General features: G+C 39.3%; 1 protein-coding gene across 1 annotated transcript in view; it reads left to right on the top strand.

Moving 5' to 3' along the window:
• The window catches only part of Tafa4 (TAFA chemokine like family member 4), a 141,029-nt gene that overhangs the window by 101,140 nt on the left and 21,114 nt on the right, over positions 1 to 18,775 (top strand). The gene's annotated exons all lie outside the window — the stretch shown is intronic.

Genomic DNA, 18,775 nt, shown 5'->3' with positions numbered 1-18,775 from the left:
ACTTTCCCTCCAGGTAGCTATCTGGTCAACCCATTTGTTGGATGTCATCTTTGCTGTATGACTTCTCAAATGTGAGCAGTCCCAGGTGAAAGGCACAGCAAGTCACAGGTATAGCCTTCACCCGTATGAGTGTGCCTTTTCTTGTGCTGTTATGAGTGGACAGATCATGGGAAAAGTTTCCCTCAGTTTGTGCATAGCAGTGTTGTTCTTTCTGTTGAATGAGTTCAGTAGGACTTTGTAGAAGTAAAGGTCTTCTACAGGCTTCCTTTTCAGTACATACATTCTTCAAGGTATATCTGGCATTATATCTTGTCTTTTCTTTCTGTTGCTAGGGTTCTAGGCCAAGGTTTCACACTTGCACAACAAGTATTCTGCCCATGATAGAATTATGTCTTAATCTATCCATTGTCAGATAAAAGTATTGTAAGCTGGACATGCACTTGGCAGTGGAGCTTCTTAGAAAAGAACCCATGTGGCCCTGGGTCCAATCCTTAGTACCCTTTCCTAGTTCCCTAGAGATTCATTTAATAAATAATGTACCATAGCTGCTGAACATCTTAGCTGAGCAACATGGCCTACAGAGCCCTGGCTATTTGGTTGCTTCCTCTTATGCTTGTGTGGATGAGTGGGAGTTGATGCTGCCCACCACAAGGAAAGATAATTGTACTAGATATCTTTCTAGTCCAGGGAAAGATCATCATGAAGAATTCTAAGTAGAGTTTCTATTGAATGAAAATCATCTTTGCAGTGTATACCATTTGAAAGTTGCAAAAAGAGTAAGTGGAATCATTATAATCAGGCTTCTAGCATCACCACCTGCTCTAGGATTGAAGGTCAAGTATGCACCTTGTGTTTATTTCAGGTCTCTAACACCCTATGTCTCAGGCCTAGGGTGACTGTTTTGTTCATGTTATGGAATGGGTTACTGAAGTCTTTCTCAGTTAGAGACTTTCTGCTGGTATCACAGCAACCATCTAGATATGGTCTCAGGCCCTTCTTTTGTCAGACTGTCACTTGCTCCATGGTCCTCTTCCCAGATCCCTGTTGCCCTGTATCTATCCTTCCTCTCCACAAGCTCTCCTTCTACGAATCTTTCAACAGTTCACTAAGAATTGAATTAAAATTAAATTGCCCCATCATGTCATTGGTATGATACCATAAAGAGTACTTATTGTAATAAACTTGCTTCCTGGTACAGAGCTAACAAACAAACAAGCAAACAAATAAACAAACAAAAATCCTTGAATGTTCTAAAATGCATTTGTTACCTTAATACAACCCCATTGACTCAACTTGGGCTCCTTTATGACCTCAGACTGGAGCCATGTAGTGTGAGGAATAAACTTAGGATGAGAGGGTTGGAATTTCTGCACTCAGGTAGAAAGGAGGAAGCCAGAGAGAGAATTCCACTTCCTCACCCACAGTGACCCATGTTTCAGTAACTTCTAACAAACTATTTGTCACGCGAGCTTCATAGTTGCTGGAGGAGGTTGAACAGCACACCATTGCCAATAGGGTGAAGAAGGCGCGGCCCTTGTCTAATGTGATTTCTTTATAACAAACTAACCAAGGTAAAGTGTGGCCCTGGGTTGAGTCATTCTAGGGAATTGTCATAGTCAAAGGATTTGTGAGGACCACCAAGCCTTCATCTCAGTTCCCTTTGCTTATACAATTCTTGCTTACTTTAAATGTTCTCTTCCTTTGTCCCATACCTCAGAGCCATTTTTATCCATCCGTGCCACCATCTCTATAGTCTATCTACTTGACTCTGGCCATTTTAGATTATGTTAAAAATCTTTTCTACTTTTAAACACATTGAAAATATATGAACCTTCCAAGTCCTAATTTTAACTGCTATTGGACATTGTTGTTAAAGCTTTCATGGATTAAAAGGTCATAACAACTGGATGACAGATGTAGCTTACTGGTAAAGTCTTGGTCTAGTATGTGTGAAACCCTTATTTAGTATCAGAACTCAGAACAGAAAAAAGTCATTATAAGAATATTTAGCTGGGCAAAATAAAATACAAAATATAATGAGCCAACAACCTCAAATATAAGGTATAAAAAGCTTGGCATTTTAATGGAATTATATTTGCATTCTTTTGTGTGTGTTTGTGTGTATGTATATGGTGGGAACATGTTTATATGTGTGCACATGTGTATGTATGTATGCATGTGGAAGCCAGAGGTTGATATTAGATATCTTTCTCAGTCATTTTCCATCATGTGGTGTTGTATCTGTGCGTTTGGAGGTCAGAGGACAGTGTACGTGTTGGGGATCACACTCTGGTCATCAGAATTGGTGACAAGTGCCTTTGCCTGCTGAGTCATTTGGCTACCCTCAGCTTTTAAAATCTGTGCTTCTAAGTCCAGTCTAAAGGATAGGTGCATTTACAGGCTGTCATTCCTGGGTTTTCATGACAGAAAATATATTTGATAAGTTGGTCAGCCTCTGGTGCAGCTTTTATGTAACAGTCGCTTTCTTGCTTTACAATAAGCCATTTATGAAAAATAGGATCAGAAGAATTTAATCCTCCATCAAAGAACTTAATGACTATTTTGATAAGGACACATCATGAATAAAGGCTCCTTATACTGGCAGATTCTACTGCCTTAGTCAGAGCACAGGTAAGATTTCTTATATCAATTAGATACCAAGATGGTAGTTTTCTGGGATTCCACTTTTGTCTTAGAGGTTTTCAGTCATTAGTCTTTATTCTTGGCAGGAGTTGAGTGAGTATATATATGGTGTATGATTTCATTTTTAATTTCATTTTTTAAACTTTTTTTAATTAATCATTTTATTAATTTATATTTCAAATGATATCCCCCTTTCCCAGTTACCCCTCCACTAACTCCCCAAACCATTCCCCCTCACCTCCCTCACCTTTACCTCTACAAGTGTGCTCCTTTACCCATTTACCCACTCCTGCCTCACCCTTCTAGCATCCACCTAAGCTGGGGCATCAAGCTTCTTTCCCCTCCCATTGATGTCGGATAAGGCCATCCTCTGCTACAGATGTATGTGGAGTCCTGGCTCCCTCCATGTATACTCTTTGGTTGGTGGTTTAGTCCCTGGGAGATCTGGGTGGTCCAGTTAGTTGCTACTGTTCTCCTTATAGGATGACAATCCCCTTTAGCTTTTTTAGTCCTTCCTCTAGCTCTTCCACTGGGGTCCGTGAGATCAGTACAATGGTTGGCTGTAAGTATCTGCATCTATATTGTTCAGGTGCTGGTAGAACCTCTCAGGGAACATCCATATGTAGGTTCGACAAATGCATATTAATATGCTTCTCTTACCTTGAAAACACACTCAGTATTATAGGGGAGAGTTGCTAAAGTTATAAATATATAGACATTTACACACAGTTATTAATGCACAGTTCTTACATATGTCTGTATAAAGCTGAAATAATGATAATCAATTACAATTTTAAAAATAACTTGCAAGGATGCAAACATAATACTCATTCAGTAGAGACTATATTCTGAAGTTTGATCTTTTCCTGGGCTGGTGACTTGAAGCATCCTATAGTAGTAGGCAATAGCATCATGATGTAAGACACTGCTAAGGCTACAAAGGCAAGAACAGCTGTGATGTGTTCATTTATGCAAACATATTGTGCATGTGGTTACATATTATACATGTGCATGTTTGTGGGTGAAGTCATGATAGCTGTGAAGTAAGGTTTTGTGGGTTTAAAAACACGTGGATGTTTAAGATATTAAAACATACAAAGAGATTTCTTAAGACCACAGAACTGAAAAGTCATTGCCTTAACTTTATCCCCATTCTCCAGTTCCAACTATTGCTTTCTTTAATTTTTTGTGTTACATATTAAAACCTTATTTTTGAAAATATACATGAATGGGCTAGAGAGATGCTTCAGTAGATAAAGGCATTTACCACCAAGCCAGGCAACCCGAAGCCAACTTCCTAGATTCATATGGAAAAAGGAGAGGAAACAACTCTCTCAAGCTGTCCTCTGACCTCCACATGCATGTCCCCACACATACACACCCGCAGAGTAAACAAAGTGCAATTAAAATATGTACATGTCCTATGATTTAGATAGGTCAATTTTAGGTCTCCTGGGTTAACACTTCAGTTTGGCTGGGTAGAGAAATCTTTTTGGAAATCCGACACTACTGACTTTTACATAGCATTGCTTCTGGGTAAGTCTAGTAAAATCATTTCTTCCTTTTCAGTGCTGCTAGTATTCTTTCCCTCTGCTTTCTACAGCTCTTATGTTTGACTTTGTTATTGTAGCTGCTGCTGCATCAGTAAGTGAGGATGGTAAGACTCAGGACCCCTGCTTAGCTATCCTCTTCATTCTGTGTATTGGGGAGATAACTGAGTTTATGTGTATGTACACGTGCATGTTTGATGTTGCATATAATCTTTCTGATGAGGAGAAACCATAGACCTAGAATCCCTGGCCCTTTAGTGAGAGTCGTCATCTCTCTTCCTCTTCTTTCTCTTCACTGTGAGGTGTCCTGAAGACTGCACATGAGAATGTGGGGGACCAGAAACATGTAAAATTTAGAAGTTTGTGGGTTTTAGAACATTGGCATAGACTTGAGAGTTTGACCATCTTTAGTTAATAAAAACAAAAAGAAAAACATAAACCTAAAATACCCCCCAAATCTTTTTCAATAATGTTCTGAATCTCAAATAATTTGGGGCTTTTGGAGTAGAGATGTTAACCCTTTCCTGGTGCTCTTAGCCTTGGAGTCTCAGACCCAGACTGTCTGGCCTTCTAGCTTTGTTTGATTAGTTTGTTCCTTTGGTCTTGAGACCCTCATCCCATTCCATGTGACAGCTCTTAAAGAGAACTGGTATTTCATGGTGTGGTCAGGACGTGAGCAATGGCCTCTCAGGCTTTTTTCTGTTAACCCTTTTCTTGAAGCTTGGCTTGAGTTCCTTAGTGGTGAACCATTCTCTTTCTTTAGAGTTTACTTGGTCTGCCTCTATTGCCTCCTGCTTCTCATTTACCAACAATTCACTAACTGTGCTTTAGCTGAACGCATTCTTTCTCAGTTATTTGCTATTCTGAACATGAATGGATCTTTTATCCTCCTTTACTATGGTTTTAGTAGGATCTTCTAAAAGAAAGGAAAAAAAAACAGTACAGCTGGTTGTTAAATATGATACTGTAATCTTCCCCTGGGATTGAATAAAACCTATGTAGAAACCTGCATCTGCTAGTTTGTTCCAAGCTTAGAGCTTCAATGGTGTGTGTGTGTGTGTGTGAGAGAGAGAGAGAGAGAGAGGAAGAGAGAGAGAGAGAGAGAGAGAGAGAGAGAGAGAGAGGAGGGAGAGAGAGAGCGAGAGAGAGAGAGGAGCCTTAATGATGTGTGTGTGTACATGTGTTTATAAGAGAAAGAGAGAGAGACAGAGAGGGAGGGAGAGAGAGAGAGAGAGAGAGAAAGAGAGGAGCTTTAATGATGTGTTTGTGTTTGTGTGTGTATGTGAGAGAGAGGAGCTTTAATGATGTGTGTGTGTTTGTGTGTGTGTGTGTGTGTGTGTGTGTGAGAGAGAGAGAGAGAGAGAGAGAGAGAGAGAGAGAGAGAGAGAGAGAGAGAAAGAGAGGAGCTTTAATGATGTGTGTGTTTGTGTGTGTGTAAGAGAAAGAGGGAGAGAGAGAGAGAGAGAGAGAGAGAGAGAGAGAGAGAGAAAGAGAGAGAGAGAGAAAGAATAACATTTATAAAAGAGAGTTTGAGTAACACCTAAAATACTGTTTAGGTTATCTAGCACATTATGTAGACCATTGTGGGAGCATTTTTACTTAGAAATAAAATAGAACAAAATTTCCTAAGGGGAAATGTTAAAAATACAAACAAGCTTTTTATATTTTAAATGTACAAGTGCAAGCTCATCATTGGTTTCTATGTTACATGCACAAAGATTTATAGATTTTTGTCCACTGAGATGGTTCTGCATTCAAATGTAATAGAAAACCAAATAAGAAATTCACCCAACTGTGCACAAGATGTTGGCTTTACAGATGTTGGCACAGAGACCTGGGAGGCATTTAGTAGCAGATCTTTTGCCTAATCTGTAACTTTTAGCTGTGTTTGAGTTCATTATAAATTTAATATGGGTAGTTTTATAATTGGCCCAGTCAATTTTGCTTCTCCATCTGTCTTCCCTATCACAGATAAACCATGTAGTTATGGGAATGGAGAGGTCATAGGGGCTGGGAGGGAGAGTGCCCTCTGTCCAGAGGAAGTCACTTGTTTGCTTCGTTGGTTGATTCCTCCCACCATGTCTGAGTCCCTTCCATGTCTCCACAATGGCCTAGTTCTCCTTTTCACAGAAGAGTTGAGGATTTGAGGAGGCATTAGACTAATGTTTGTGGGGAAAATAATGATATGGGTCATGTGACAGATGAAGGTAAGGCGGCCAGCTCTCTTCACCCCCAAATACGGTGAGCATCAATCTGGCAAGAGTGCTGCTGTCATCTTGATATTTACACCAGAATGTGTTTATTCTTTTTTTATTCTGAGAAGTATAATGAAAACAGTGTATTTTAAAGTATATTTTCTTTTCTTCCTTTCTCTCTCCCCCTGTCCCTTCGTCCCTCCCTCCCTTCCTTTTTGGTTCATGGGACCAAAGAGTCTTGTTGTGCTAAGCACACCCTTTTCCATTTAGCCACACTCTATCTATGCTTTACTGTCTTTTTTGATTGGGCATGTGTAACTTCATACAATGTTCAGTGTTGTGTTTGAGCACATGTATACACTCTGCAGCTATCAAACCAATCAAATTCCCTAACCTCTGTGTGCTGGCTAGTTTTATGTCAACTTGACAATAAGCTATAGTCATCTGAGAGGTACCTCAACTGAGAAAATGCCTCCATAAGATTGGGCTGTAGGCAAGCCTGTAGGGCATTTTCTTAATTAGTGATTGATGAGGAAGGGCTCAGCCCAGTGTGGGTGGTGCTATGCCTGGGCTTGGTGGTCCTGGGTTTTATAACAAAGCAGGCTGAGCAAGCCATGAGGAGCAAGCCAGTAAGCAGCACTCCTACAGGGCCTCTGCCTCAGCTCCTTACTCCAGTTTCCTGCCCTGTTTGAGTTCTTGTTCAGATTTCCTTCAAGGATGAACAAACAGTGCTTGGAAGTGTTGGACAAATCAGCCCCATTTTTCCCCAGTCGCTTTGGTCATGGTGTTTCATCACAGCAATAGTAACCCTAAATAAGATACTCTGTTAACTATTATCCTATATTCCAGCTGATGTTTCAGTCTCTGCCTATGAGAAAAAACACATAGTATTGATCCTGTGCCCTGGTTGGCCTGAATCTACTTAATAGAAGGCTCTTGACTTCCTAGTTTTCTATGAGTGGCAGGATTATACCCCACTGTATATATTTTGCTTTCCTGTTCTGTTTGTATTGATGGGCATCTAGGTTAGTTCCATGTTATGTTGTCTATAGCACCACAAGAGACATGCATGTACAGGTTTCTCTTTAGCATGTGTGGATTTCATTTTCCTGGGGTATATACCCAAAAGTGGGGTTGTTCCATCAAATGGTAGCTCTGTTTTTAGATAGAAAAACTTATTCTGCACATTGTTTTCTATAATGTCTACTAAGTTAGATTCTCTCCAACGGTATACAGGAGTTCCTAATTCTCCACAGCATTTCTAAAATTTGTTGCTACTATTTTTATAGTAGATTCTCAGTTTCATTTCTTCTTGCTGTGATTAATCACACCCATGACACCATGGTAAGGAGAAAGGGCTTATTTGGCTCACAGTTGCAGGGTATGAACCATCACCGAAAGGAAGTGCAGGAGCCAGGAACTTGAAGCATCTGGACATATCCATACTGAAGAGCAGAGAATAATGAACCAAGAGATGCTTCTCATTCTCAGCTCAGTCACTCCTTTCCTTTTAGAACAGGGCCCAGTCAATGAATGTTGCTGCCTGCACGATCATAGATCATATCAATGAATCCAATTAAGAAAATCCCTTGGTGGTATGTCCATAGCCTGACCTGATTTAGACAGCTCCTTATCCATGCCTCCTTCCCAGGTGACTCTAGATGGTGTGATGCTGACACAGAAAACCATCATATAAGATGTTCAAATCATCATATAAAATCTTCACCTTTCTTGTCAAACCAGTCCCCCACCTTAATTATGCCATGATTTCAAACACATTCCTCTCATGGTTTCTCTTTTATCAGCCTTGTTACTTGTTTATACCATGGTACTAGTTTTGTATTTCAATTGTATAGTCTGAATGTTATTTTGTATTTCAATGTCTAGTTTTGTATTTCAATTGTATAATCTGAAGAATTTAGTTATCAGTTTTAGTATCTTCTAGTGGAATCTTCAGATTTTTCTGTGTGGAGAATTATAACCTATGCAAATAAGGATATTTAGACTTTTCTCTTTCCTGGTTATACACATTTTTTTTTAAATTTTTGCCTAATTGTCCTGACTAACCTTCTATTATTATATTCAGTCACTGTGAGTCCAGTTACAACCTTTTCTTGTTTCATATACTACAGGATCATTTTCAGCTTCTCCCTTTTCCCATGTAGTATAATGTTGGTTTTAAGTTTTTTATTATTTTGTATTGTGCAGTGATTATGAGTTTTATCAAGTAATTTTTCTTCATCTCCTGAGACAGTCTTAGAACTTCTTATCCTTTAGTTTCTTGATATAATAAATTAGGTCATATATTGAACTAACCATCCTTGTATTCCTGGATAAGTTCTACTTTAGCATAGTGAATTATGTTTTTGACATACTATTAAATTTGTCTTGTTAGTCTTTTGTTATATGTATATTCATCAGAGATAATGATTTACACTTAATCATTTTTATTGTGTTTCTACTTCTGACCTTGTGTTCAGTTCTGAGCTTATAGGATATATTTGGAAGAATTTCTTCCCTTTAAATTATTGTAAATAATTTGAGAAGAATCAATGTTAGTTTAATATTCTTTAAAATATTGATATTATTAATCAATGGATGACCCTGTATTATTTTGTTAGGAGGCTTTTTTTTTAAATTACTAATCCTATTTCACCACTACCTATAAGCTTGTTCTGGTTTCTTGTATTTTCATGGTTCTGTTTTACCAAGGTGTGTGTGTGTGTGTGTGTGTGGTCACTTATGTTGTTTCCTAGTCAGTTTTGTTATTTGTAATTATTTGAACATAGGGTACAGCTCAGTTGGCACAGCATCCACAAAGCCCTGGGTTTAGTCCCAGCAGTGTATAAAATTCAGAACAGTGGTTTATACTAGCACTTAGAAGGTGGAGGTAAAAGTGTCGAAAATTCAAGGTTATCTTCAATTATAGAGCAAGTTAGATGTCTGCCTGGGCTATAAAAATCTCTCGTGTATGTATGGTGTATGTAGGCACTCTTGTGTTATAATGTGTATGGACAATGCTGGGTGTTGGTCCTCAATTTCACCTTGCTTAAAGTAGAGTCTCTTTGGTGTTCACTCTGTATAAGCCAGACTATCTGACCCAAGAGTTTCTTGGATCTTCTTGTCTCCACCTCTCATCTCACAGTAGGAGTTGACATTACAGGTCTTCTTGTTTGTACAGCGAGTACTTCATCCACTGCCCAGCCTTGATTATTAATCTCTATTTTTATTCTGTAGTGTTTTTAGAAGATATGTGATATGACTTAGCATATTTTTCCATTTACTGAGGCTTGTGTTATGGCCTGATACATGTCCTATTCTAGGGAACTTTAAGTTTGAAAGAAAGGAATGTGATTGTGTGGCCATTGAGGAAAGGCTATGTAAACATGTGTTGAAAATGTGATCTATAATGTAACCTGGCTCTGATGCTTTTTTGTTGACCTTTTTGTTTGTTTGTTTCTTTTTTTACTTATTTTTTTGGTGTGGATGATATGTCAATTGGTAAGAGTCAGATATTGAAATGACCAACTATTACTTTATTATCTCCTACCTATGTCTTTAAATCTAATTACATTTGTTTATCTAAAAAATCCTCTGATATACTGGTTGAGTATATCTTTAAATTGTTTTATCTTGTTGAAATAATCCTTTGCATATGACAAAGTATATACATGTACATAGCATATTTTGGGAGACCTTTGCCTATGCTTAGGAGAAGCTTAATTTTTCTCACTTATACTACTTTATCATTTATTTTATTTTTAACTGTTTCTCAGGCTTTAAATTCTTCTAGAAACTCAAAGCAATTGGTTTTCTGCATTTTCTTTAAAGTTGTGGCTAAATGCAAATCTCACCATTTGCTTTTAGGTGGCTTAGTGTCTTACTGCTGGGAAGAGAAACCATGACTAAGGCAACTCTTATAAAAGAAGGCATTTAATTGGAGGCTTGTTTACAGTTTCAGAGACTTAGTCCATTATCCTCATGGAGGAGGGCATGCTGGCAGCCTTGCAAGCATGGTGCTGAAGAACTAGTTGAGAATTACATCCTGATCTGAGGGCAGAGAGGGAGACACTGGGTCTGGCATGGGCATTGGAAACCCCAAAGCCCACCCCCAGAGACACATCTCCTTCAACAAAGCCATACCTCCTGCTCCTTTCAAATAGTGTTATATCTTGATGACTAAGCATTCAAATATATGGGCCCCTGGGGGCCACTTTCATCCAAACCACTGCACTGGACCATTTGCCTCTTATTCTTTTTCAGTTTTCAAATGTGACTTATGTGCCAGTCTGAGTCATTCAGATTTTCCAGAGCCTCTTTGATCTCATCAAGATCATATCCCACCATGAAGCTCAGCAAAATTTCTAAAGCTTCATATAATTCTCAAGGTATCTATCAAATCAATTCTTAACCTGTCTATGAACAGTCTTATTGGGTGTGAACCAGTCATCATCAAACACCATCTCCCTTATGTCTGATTCTCTAGTAATACCTGTCCTTCCTCTGCTGTCTTCAGTCCTTGATATTCATGGGGACCTCAGCTGGCAATAGCCAGATTTCCCAAATGGTGCATATTCCCCTTTGTTCATGGAAGGATGAGAAGTTAAATCACTCAGTTTCCTTGCCTCCTCAGCACTCAGCCTTACCCCATCCATCACCACACCCCAAAGCCTTATGGGCCAGCCCGTGAGAGGCACTGCTTGCTTAAAAAGCTTTCTTAATTCCTGCAGTTGCTTAAGTCTTTCCCCAATTCCTGCATTGAGCTTCTGGTTGCTCTAGCTCTTTGTATTGGGTCCTTATTAATACCCCTGTCTGCATGATGAATCATGGTTATTTCCCTTCATTTCTACTAAAGGTTGGATCTGAGAGGCATTTTTCATCACTTCCAGTATATTGTCTTCCTCCTCATTCTCTGAGTTTTTCCCCACATGAGTTCCAAAGAAGAACCCCTTTAGATTCTATGGAGGGTTTCTCAGCTCAGATCTAATTTTCCTTTGCATCCTGCCAGCTATGAAAAATTGCCAGTCAATAGCTCTATTTTATCTCCTCCTTTTCTACTTTTTCTGGTAACTCAGAGGCAGATGCAGTGGATGGTGTCTATATGGCATTTTCTTATTGCGATTTCCCCTTTGTGCAGGCATGTTTCTATTGAGAAGACAAGTGAGCTTTAGTTGCATCTTATAGCAAAAGCCACAAAGTTGGCATGAGATTAGGGTTACTATTCTTTCTCACACGTGATTCTCTCAAGGGTTGCACTATATTCTCTAGTACCCCAGTGCTTGTTGGAATATCCTCATATTCCAACAGAGGGTCCCACTCATCACAGATGCATCGCATCTCACACTGAGGAGGATGATCTGGTTCGGATTCCATTCAGATGTTTTCTACTGTCAGACAGCTCAGTTTTGGTTGTATCCTGTCACCCATCTGAGGAAGTACAGTCCAGCATAACAAAATCACATGACTCCATACAACCCTGGGAAAGTTTGTCCTGTAGATGCTCTATCCTTAAAATGATCAGCCACAGTTGTCTCATCACTAACCAACCACCCCTCCTTTACTCCTTTTTGGTTCTTTTGGGCCCTGTTTGAGGGCTGCTGTATTGTATCACTTTTCCTGGGATGGCACACACAAATGGCCATTCATCCCATTGTGGGCAACAATGGACCAAAGGGACAGTTCTCAACTCCAGCTCAGTGAACCAGTGATTTTATTGGAGTTCTCTACTGTACTTAGGTGAGAGGTTACTTACATAGCAGTTGATTTAAAGGTATCTACATCCTGGAAAATCTTAGTCCAGGAAGGGAGACAACTCTGGTCCCTGGAGCCTCCTGCACAACTGTCAGATGGTGTGGCCACTCAGGGTGCTCCCTTTCCACCAGTTGCTTATTGCTTTTCCAACTTTGGGGATGGAGTTTGTGACTCTTGATTTATTTACATCCTGAGTGTTATTCTCCTCCATCTAGGAGGGAATGCTTTAACTGGAAGGAAATAGTCACACAGCAGCAGGTATCTGTGAGATCCTGGAGGGAGGTGGGAATATGCAGGAATCTGATCACTAGGTGTATGTATTTGGGCAGGAGTTTGTATTTTATGTGACAACTAGTAATACTAGAGTGGGAGTTCACAAGAAGACCAGGTGAGGTTCTCTCCAAAAGCAAAATTCTAGCTTGTTCCATCAACTGTGATGACTGGGAAAGTTCCCCAAAGCCAGGAGTGGGCTGGCATTCAACTTTCTTTGGTTGCCAGCTATAGATGTGTGGTGACAATTGGGCGGGAGGAACTTCCTGTCTTTTCCTGGGCTCTCACCCTGATACTCTGAGTCTTATAAGGATCTATTTTTTTCCTTTGCTGATTGCCATGGCCACCCACCTCAAGATGAGCTATAAGCCTGTTGCTATTCACCTTTGTGGCAGATGAGACACAAAGCACTTCATACCTCCATTGAACAATTTTGATTTTCAAAATGGACAAGGTAAATCCAGTTATTTTATCCAGTCCAAGATCTATTTAAGTCCATGCTAACTTCAGTCAGGTTATGAGTATAGTAATAATACTATGTATGATCATTCTGTTGTTAAATTCTATCCTTACTACATGTCAGGTTCCATGCCAGCCAATTACTTGCTTCACCATGAATTCTCACATCTGCTCCCCGAGTTTATTATTTTGCAGACAAGGAAAGCAAGGTGAAGAGAAGTGAAATCATTTGTTGAAAATCTCACAGAAACTAGTAGATGACAAATCAGCTAGACAGGAACATGAAAGCTTGGGAGTTGCAGGGACTTTACCCTCATGTTGATTTCTAGTTACTTCTATGTGGGTGATTTCCTTCTGCCATACACATTTATATTTGGAAGGCTTTCAGATTTAAAGAAATCAAAACAGACATCTTTACTTTGAATCATGTACTAGACTTACAACCCATTGCCTGCTGCCATCCATATTAGAAGTATTAGTTAACTGTCTACCTGTTTATCCATATATTCTTTTTCCTGAGGATGAAAACAAGTGACAAGCCACACGTGTTCCCCAAGAACAAGGTCATTCTCTAATGTAATTTGGTATTGTGGTAATCTATATTGATACAAATTAAGTGGCAGCCAGGGACTGAACTATCCACAGTTTAGGACAAAGATCTTGCCTTATCATCGGTATTTCCCAGTGTCCTGAGATAGCATCCAAAAAAAGCCAGTTTACCACACATAGGAACAAGTTGTAAAAGATTTCTCAGAAACCTTAGTCATCCTAAGAGGTTTGATTTACTCAATTGTGCTTCTGCGGTGATACCTCTTAACAGGAAGCATTCTGTCTTTTTATCAGCCTGTAGAGTGATAATTACTAAGGGTCAGGTGGCTGGGACTGCCATAACAATGTATCATAGACTGGTTGGCATAAGGGATAGGAACTTATTTCATCACAGTTCTGCTGAGCCATACTCATCAAGCTTGTTACTTATTGACAACTTCTGATCTTGGGCTTTGCAGCAGTTTCGTTTCTCGTGAGGGCTCTGTTTTCAGCCTGTGACAGCCATCTTTTTTCTCTGAGAGTTCACATTCACATGGCCTTTATATTTATGTAAGCATATGTTTAGTTCTCCAGTGGTTCAGCTTACAAGGACACAATACTGATTGGAGACCTGGTCCCTTCAGTCTCACTTATCTTTAACTCCGTCTCTTTTACAAAGTCCTCTAAGCATGGCTCCTTTGGGGTTTTAACAGATAGATTTTAGGGTGACACTGTTCACTGTCTGACAGCTTTTTTTTTTTAGAGTACTCATTAAATACTGAAAGATAAAGTATGTTGTAACTCAGTAGGAAGTCAACTTCTGTGTTTATATAACACATGTATCCTAAAGTTCAACATTTATTAATAATAAGATCAGCTATTACCACAAAGTCACATCATTAGCTTTATTGTCTTTAGAAACAATCAGTCTTCTAACTGCTAGTATTCTTGGCAATGAATAGTAGAAACAATAGACTTCTGATTAAGAAAAATGGTGGGAGGAAAACCCTTAAATTACATAGTATTTTGAGTTACAGGAAAAGAAAAAAAAGATTTATTAGAAATGATAATAAGTGTTGGGTAATGCTAGTTATCTTACAGAACTAAGGTAAGAAACAAACTAAAATGGTTAATAATTGTTATTTTTGTCTATAAAAATATTGAAAAAATTTACTTGTTAAATCTATAAGTGAATAGGAGTAGTTATTATTCTTGAGTATTCTGAGAAAATGACAAAAATTTTTTTCTTTTTTCTCTTTTTTTGGGGGGTCAGGGACAGGGTTTCTCTGTGTAGCACTGGCTGTCCAGGAACTCACTCTGTAGACCAGGCTGGCCTTGAACTCAGAAATCAACCTGCCTTTGCCTCCCAAGTGCTGATATTAAAGGCATGCGCCACCCCTGCCTGGCAACAAAATTTTCTTTGAGTAAACTTGGGAAGTAGAGTATACTTTCTGGACATAGAAGTGAGGTCCTCAGTAGAAGAGGAGCAGAACTGGAATCAAATTCATAAACTAAATGTTGCTACATGGCTTCTCAGGGAGAGACGTGTAATATATTCCAATATGCTCTTCCTTTTAGATTAACTTTCATCCCATGATCATAGATGTTTGTAACACATTCAACATCCCTCATTTTCCCAAGGGTAGCCCCCTTTCCACTGAAACAAGTCTTATTGTCTATTCAATTGATAACCTTTCCAATTTCTGGTTGATGCCTTCCACATAATCAATACCTCTGCATAGCAATCCAATCATTTTTCAAAGTAACTTTCACTGTCTTTATGAAGTTCTTTATCAGTGTGAACTTTGCATCATAGAATATCTTGGATAGTCACTGAGGTACTTACAGATCTAGCCTATGTTGTTGATTGGGGGCCAGTTATTTTCATGATAAGAATAATACATAGCAAGAGCTATGCATCCCATATAGATCATTCTCCACAGGGACAAGATCTCAAAAATTGGGGACAGTCAATATCCATGAGCTTCGTATCTTCTTATCACAGGTTTGTCTCTGTTTTCATGGTCTATTCATTCTGTATACTCAAACACCTCTGTGAGGTTCCTCTCTGCCTGCAGACACACAGCTGCCATTCCTATTTGGTAGCATCTCTAAACACTATTAATTGCATTTATAGACTCCTTCTTTTTATAATGTAACTTCTCAAGTAGTCATTACTGTACACACTTTTCCATTTTCTGTTTAATTGTCAAACCCATTCCATGTAAGACCTATCTGCCCTCTCCCTCCACTTCTTTTAAAGCTGTCAGTGTATCAATGACCTTCAGATTGTAGTCTTTATCTTATGTGGATTCTCAGAATCTCTGAACATGATTTTGCTCTCATCTTTACATCTCTGGTCACTGGCTTCTTTCCTGTATATCAGGCACCAACACTTGGTTCTCTTTCTAGGTAATGCTTCCTCCTCTGCTTTGAGCCTCTTAACATTGAGATGATTCTTTTCTTTGTTTTCTAGCTGTTATTTTCCTCTTTGGGATTTTATTTAGTTTCAATACCCCATATGAGCAGATGTCCATCTTAAAGGCAGACCTCTCTCCTGAGCTCCACACACACATATCCAAAGGTTTATTTGATTTAACACTCTCTCTCTCTCTCTCTCTCTCTCTCTCTCATATGCACATCCCCCCACACAGACACACTGCCTTAGTTAGAGTTTCCATTCCTATGAAGAGACCAAGGCAACTCTTAAAAAGGCCAGCAATTGATTGGGGCTGGCTTACGGGCTCTGAGGTTTATTTAGTCCACTATCATCATGGCAGGAAGCATGGCGGCATGTAGGCAGACATGGTGCTGGAGGAACTGAGAGTTCTGTGTCTTGATCCAAAGGAAGCCAGGAGCAGACTGTCTTCCAAGCATCTAAGAAGAGGGTCTCATAGCCCACTCCCACAGTAACGCACTTCCTCCAACAAGGACACACCTCCTAATAGTGCTACTCCTTGGTACAAACACACACACGCACATACATCTATTCACATACATTCATATGTCATCTTTGATTTTATTAAGCTGAAAATTTCAAGTGGCATTTATCCCTCTTGGAGGAAAAGGACACATGAAATGACCTGCCCATTCTGTCTTCATCACTCTACCAACTTTACCCTCTCACACAGCTTCTGTCTCAGTAAGATGCTTTTCTTAACTGTCTTAATTTCTCACTTAACACTCGGATGTCAACTTGTTAAGCCCTTCCTATTTTAAATTGCCTTTCTTCTATTTTTATGCTTCTTTCATCATTAAAATATAAAAAGGTCCACAGGAAGTTAACTTTTTCTTAGTTGCTTTGATGCTATATTTTCATGTGCCTACCACAGAGGACATTCTAAAAGTTACTTATTAAATAAGCATACTTAAAAAGAGAAATGATAGTGACTAAAGTGTCTCATGTTCATTACATGATTTAAACCATATATATGTATATGTATATGTACATATATAATTTACTACATACATATGAGTTCTAAGAGGCCCAATCACTAAATCTGGAAGCTGACATTGTTTATCTCAGCTTTTCCAACTCTGTAGCCACCTCTGTCCCTTGTTACATGAGATGAGGATGTGCCCGTTTGTACCCAGGGCTTTGTAAGGCATTTTCATTTGGTATTACCACACAGGGAGCACAAGGTCTCTGGCTTCTTTCATTCTCTGCCCGTAAGGAATTAGTAGATGTTTGTCTCCCTTAGGTATTGATCAAATCCAGCTCATGATGATTAGAGTCTTTGCTTCTGCACTGGGATCTGTTTTTTTTTTTGCATAACTATATTACTTTGGGAAGGGGTTAGAATAAACAAAAAAACTCCATGGGGATGCCGACCATGTTTGCCACAGGCACTGATGATTCTCTGCCTCTTTCCTCTGACTTCATGTGCTGAGATCTTGTATTTGTCACCTCTCTCCTTGGTTCTGCTTCCATGGAGAGAAATGCCAGATAGAGGACCAGGTTTGAGCGGTGTCTTCTAAGAGGATGGCTAGAGCATGTGACTTCTCTTTGAGGGTGTGTTTTTGAGCAGTAGGCAGGAGGAAGAGGGGAGAAGATTCCCCAGGAAAGGGTGTTATGGAAACAGTAGCACGAGGAAGCCATCCCAGTCCAAGCCCTCCCTCTATTCTGGCTTTCAACAGTTAAGCAGAAGTTCTGTTGTGTATGTGGCTTTGTAGTTTATCCATTTCACAGCAGAACAGCCAGCCTTGCTTGCCTGGGACAAATGAATATTTTCCCTGTTGTTTGAAAAATTTCTTAAAGGCATATTTAATAACAATAAAAAAATCCCTGATATGTGTTTAAGCTATTTACTCTTCAGATGGAGTTAATCCACCCTCTATAGCAATCCTGAAGCAATCAATTTTTATTGAAAGGATTATCATAACCCCTTTAATAGTGCTGTGCACATTAACTATTCTGGTGAGCAAGGGAAGAGACTTCTTACATTTTACAGTTCTGCCAATATCTTAAGTCTTCTCTTTTGAAAAGAAAATATGCATTCCTTGAATGTGACTTCAGAGGTGTGGAAAAGAATTACTTAACTGTTTCAAGTTTCCCCCACTTCAATAACATGTCTTAGAGAGCATCGAGAGCCACCTGTTCTGTAGTCTGGCTGATCATTGTATACTGTACATAGGTTTGGGTAAAATGACAGGAGATAAATGCGTCTATATCTACCCATACAGACAAAGCACAAAGGGAAACAGCCAAGCAGCTGACAAACTTCCACAGGCAGCTTGGGACAAAGTGGGTTGGGCTTTATTTTATTTTTATCCAATATCCCTCCAGGTAATATCCCTACTTTTAGATTACTCTGTCTTCTCTCCCCCAACCCATGCTCAAACCCTTAAATCACCTGAGAAGTTACCTGTATAGTCAATCACTTATCACTACATTCTTAACCTTGACTGGAGGTTTTAGGTGGACCTCATTCATGAGAATATGGTTCTCTTATTGAAGGGGGAAACTTCTCTGTGTTGGAAGCAAGCTTGCTATTGGGATTATATGTCAGGCATTGGTCCTGTGCATTTTAGAGGTAAGTTTACTATGAAAGCCACAAGTTTGTGTCAATGATCATGTTTTCCTCCATCAAACAACACTGTATATCATACAGAGTCCTATGACACTCATGGTGGTGAGGTCTCTGTGGTAACTTGACTTCCCCAAGGGATCCCGAGACACTTGGTCCAGTCTTATTCCTGGGGAGTTGGTGAGCATGTTTATTTGAGTTTATAGTCTAACTCATTCATCTTTTGCAGGGTGTACAGGCCTCAGCCAGCTCACTGAAGGCTCAAGGAGAGTAAAAAGACCAAACTTTTTTTTTTTTAAATCCTTACTGATTTGCCTTTGTGCCTGGGCATCTTTTCTGGTCCTTGGTCTGG

Source organism: Mastomys coucha, unplaced genomic scaffold (assembly GCF_008632895.1).
Source record: "Mastomys coucha isolate ucsf_1 unplaced genomic scaffold, UCSF_Mcou_1 pScaffold20, whole genome shotgun sequence".
Classification (NCBI taxonomy): Eukaryota; Metazoa; Chordata; class Mammalia; order Rodentia; family Muridae; genus Mastomys; species Mastomys coucha.
Note: the sequence above shows the minus strand (reverse complement) of the source record. Positions and strands in the feature narration are given on the sequence as shown.